Genomic DNA, 4,020 nt, shown 5'->3' on the forward strand with positions numbered 1-4,020 from the left:
TAATAATTGGATATTACCTGAATCAAAATCCAGGTAATATCCAGTGATTCTCTGCTGGGGCTCCTCTGGAATTGCTGACCACTGGTGGAAGGGAGCAATGTTGTACTGACCACCAGCTTTTGGCCTACTCTGAAAAAGACATCTGAGTGCATTTTCTACCTTGTGGTGGCTTCTGCAAAAAATCACAGCCAGATCAAGCAAAACAAAAAAAAATATATATCTCCTTGTTTTTGTTTTCACAAATTCTTCACAAACAACTAAAAGTATCCAAATATGCCAGGGGAACAATACACTATTAGAAGAATCTCAGTCTCTTAATTGGAGCATCTCTTTGCTAGATCTTAGATATTGAATTTCAAAATTTCCTAAGAAAACTCAAAGCTAAAATCTTATGTTAAAACTCACAGCCAAGAAAAAAAAAATAAAAAATAAAACTCACAGCTAGAACCAATAAGACTATCCAGTCTGGAACTTTTGGCCTCCAAACCATACACTAAATGAACCTCTTTCATTACAAAGATATCTGCCTCAGGAATTTTGTTATAGTAACACAAATGTGGCTAATGCTCCAATGAATGCTAAGGATTTCCAGAGCCACTAACACTTGGATGATGCTCTCACTTTGGGCTTCTGATCTCTTGAACTATTACAGAACAAATATCTACTGTTTTAAGCCTCCATCCAAAAAACCCTCACAGCCAATCCAATCAAATCATCCTATCTATCTATCTATCTATCTATCTATCTATCTATCTATCTATCTATCTATCTATCTATCTATTGATCAATTGATCGATCGATATAGATAAATGATTTGATCGGCAGCACGCTGAATGCCATGTAAAAAGCTCAGACAAGTCACAGCTAACGAATTGTGGCACAGGACATCATCACTTGGCCCTGCTGTTCTTTTCTGAGCATGAGCATGGATCCTTTGTGAGATGTTACCTGGTGCTCTGCTGCTGTGGCACCTGCCTCACTGGGACAATGCATGCCATAGGTTTGCCTTCAGTGGCCTAGGAATTTAGAGAAAATAGAAATGTGGATTTTTCTGCTGAGGAAAGCTGCAGGCAGTGAAGAAAGCTACCTCAAAAAGAAGCCATTTTTGGTACCTCTAGCTAACCCAAAGTGGTGCAGATACCCAAGCTCTTTGGAGTACATACTTGAGTGCCACAACTTGCCTCAGATGTTGGCCACAGAACTATAGGATCCTGTACTTTAAGCCTGTTTGCATCCTATTTGTTTCCATCACCATTTTTATCATGGAATGGGAATGTTTACCCTGTGCCCTTTCATGACTACAGTACTTAACTTTTGCTTTTTTATTTTTCCAGTGGACCACAGCTGAGAGTTTGCAGTGAACATCAGAAGAGACTTGAACTTTTAAGCAATGATAGAACTGTTGAGACTTTGGTGACACAGAGACAGACTAAATGAGTATTGCATACTGAGATGTGCATGCACTTTTTGGGATTGGGTGGTACAGAGCTATAGTTTAGATCAGGAATATCCCCCAAATGCTTCATGGGCTCATAAGAAGAGCTTTTGGAAGGCGATTTAATCACCAGGGGCAAATAGCTGATTTACTGTTAGGAGGTAAGTTCTGTTTAGAAGAGGCAGCTCACTTGGGGGTGTGAACTGTGTATCTCCTTTTCTAGCTCCTCTCTTTGTTCAATGATTCTTAGTTGCCATGATATGAGTAGCTTTGTTCTCTGCCCACCAAACCGTTTCTGGTTTTTTTATTATTCAGGAATAATAAAATTCCTATTATTCCTATTATTTAGGAATTGAACTCAGGCCTTTCCACTTACCAGGCAGGTGCTGTGCTGCTGAGCTACTTCCCTGGCCCATTTCTGTTTCTAAGCCTGACAAACATTGATGGAAAATTCTGAAACTGGGTGATAAAATAAACTTCTATTTTAAGTTGTGAGTGTCAGATATTTTGTCCTAGTTGTGATGAAAGTGTGTAAACAGTGGCCATTACATTTTCATCCCCAAAATCTCTATCCCAGAGTTTGGGACACAGAAGATACTTGTTACATATTTGCTGACTGAGGAAAAGGAATTCATTAGCCCAAATATAGACCCTGCAAAGGAATATTGATTACTGTTACTAGTATTGATTTTAATAATAATTAAACTTCTCAACTTTTAAAAGCTTTTCATCATGTCTGTAAACCCACACCAATCCCATATTTTTAGGGCCATAATCCATCATAATACAACTAATAATTTACCTCAGTTTTAAACAAAAGCATGTAAATCTTGACTACTTCTAATGGATTTCATTAAACATGTAAGCTCTGAGGTCTCACAGTTCATATAAATTCTGTAACAGTGGTCAAAATTAAGGAGCCATCATGTTATGATATCTCCTGTTACCTAATTACAAAAAAATTCCTCTAGGCTTTCTGAAATAACTCAGAGCTGTCCAGTAAGCCCCTTCTCTGAGTTCAGTTTAAATTAATCCTTTTTTTCATGTTGTATGTAATCTTCAAAATTGTATTCAATCCTATTTATATGAAAATTTCTCCTTACATTTCACAAACAACATGAAAAAATTACACTGTGCTGCTTTCAACGCCCTCCCCCCCCCCAGCCTCACCTTAGCAGTGCTGTTAAAAGAAAAATGTTAAGAAGAAAGGAAAATAAAAGAAAGGAGACGTAGGGCTTATGTCTGGATGTGGCTCCAAAGACTATCGCAGTCACGGGGGGGTGGGCTTTTCTGAGGTGGCTGAATCCAGAGTTTGTGATTGGTTGGTTGCCTAGAGCTGGGATTCAGGGTTGTGTGTGAGTGGTACACCTGCCTTCGCAAGGTTGCTTGCATACCAGATAAGGGAGGAAAAGAGGCTTGCTCCTCCCTTTCACTCTTGTTACTTTTGCTGACCTCTGCCAGCCCGAACTGTGTTGCCCCTGTGCCAGAGCACACTGCCTTGGAGCCAGCTGAATTTGGACTGAGATCCCTACAAACCATGAGCTAAATAAACCTTTCCTTCCTTAGTTTTGGATATTAGGTATTTTGTCTCAGCAATAAGAAAACTAAATAAGACAAAAGGAAAGGAAAAATTATTGACTTGTGGTCCCAAGTACAAAGAAGATGTTACTACTAGTAATTTGAGAACATGCCCTTTGCAAGTTGGTAAGGTTTATATCTACATGTCCCCTAAAAGCCTCATTCACTCATAGATAGCCCTTTGAGGAGGTGGTTGAATTGTGGGTGCATAATACTCAACAGTGAATTATTTCACTAATAAGTTTATAGCTAAATATGATATGGGAGGAGAGGCCTGGTCAGTGGAGGTGGGTCATGGACTGGGGACAGTGGACTGGAAGGGTGCATCTCTTTCCCTTCTCCCTTGACATCCTTGTGCTTCCTGCTACCACACCAACTATTTCTCATCTCCCATGCCCCTCTGATATGTCTGTCATGGAGCCAGCCAGCCAGTTCGGGACTGAAACCTCTACAAGTTGAGAACCAAAATAAAGCTTTTATTTAAGTTGTAGGTTTTAGGTATTGTGTCCCAGTGGTGAGAAAGTAAGACACAAGACATGGTGGCACACATCACTAGTCCCAGCGACTCAGAAAGCTGGGCCAGGAAGGTCACATGAGCACAGGAGTTCAAGACACAGAGCCATGCTGAGAGACCCCATCTTAAAAACAAAGAAGAGTATAGCTTTTCACAATGAAAAACTATCCCAAAACTTTAATTTAAAAAAATTCTCTGGAAACATTAAACTTCATTAACTTTGTTACACACCTGCTGGCACTGAGTTATATTTTTTCTCATAACATCTTCGACAGAAAGACTCTAGGATATTTAGTTTTTCTGAATTCTTCTCATCCTTGAAGTTAGCTTATTAGCAAACTAATAAAATAAATTAAATGCTTTTCTAAGAAAGCAGATTGTAAGATAGGGAAGGAAAAAAGAAGCTGGTCTTCTGTTCTCTTTGGTTAATAAAAATCCTCCCTGTTTTAAAATATAAATGTTAAGAGTTCTGTTTACTAAAGATGGTTCTATA

Source organism: Octodon degus, unplaced genomic scaffold (assembly GCF_000260255.1).
Source record: "Octodon degus isolate 3935 unplaced genomic scaffold, OctDeg1.0 scaffold00043, whole genome shotgun sequence".
Lineage (NCBI taxonomy): Eukaryota > Metazoa > Chordata > Mammalia > Rodentia > Octodontidae > Octodon > Octodon degus.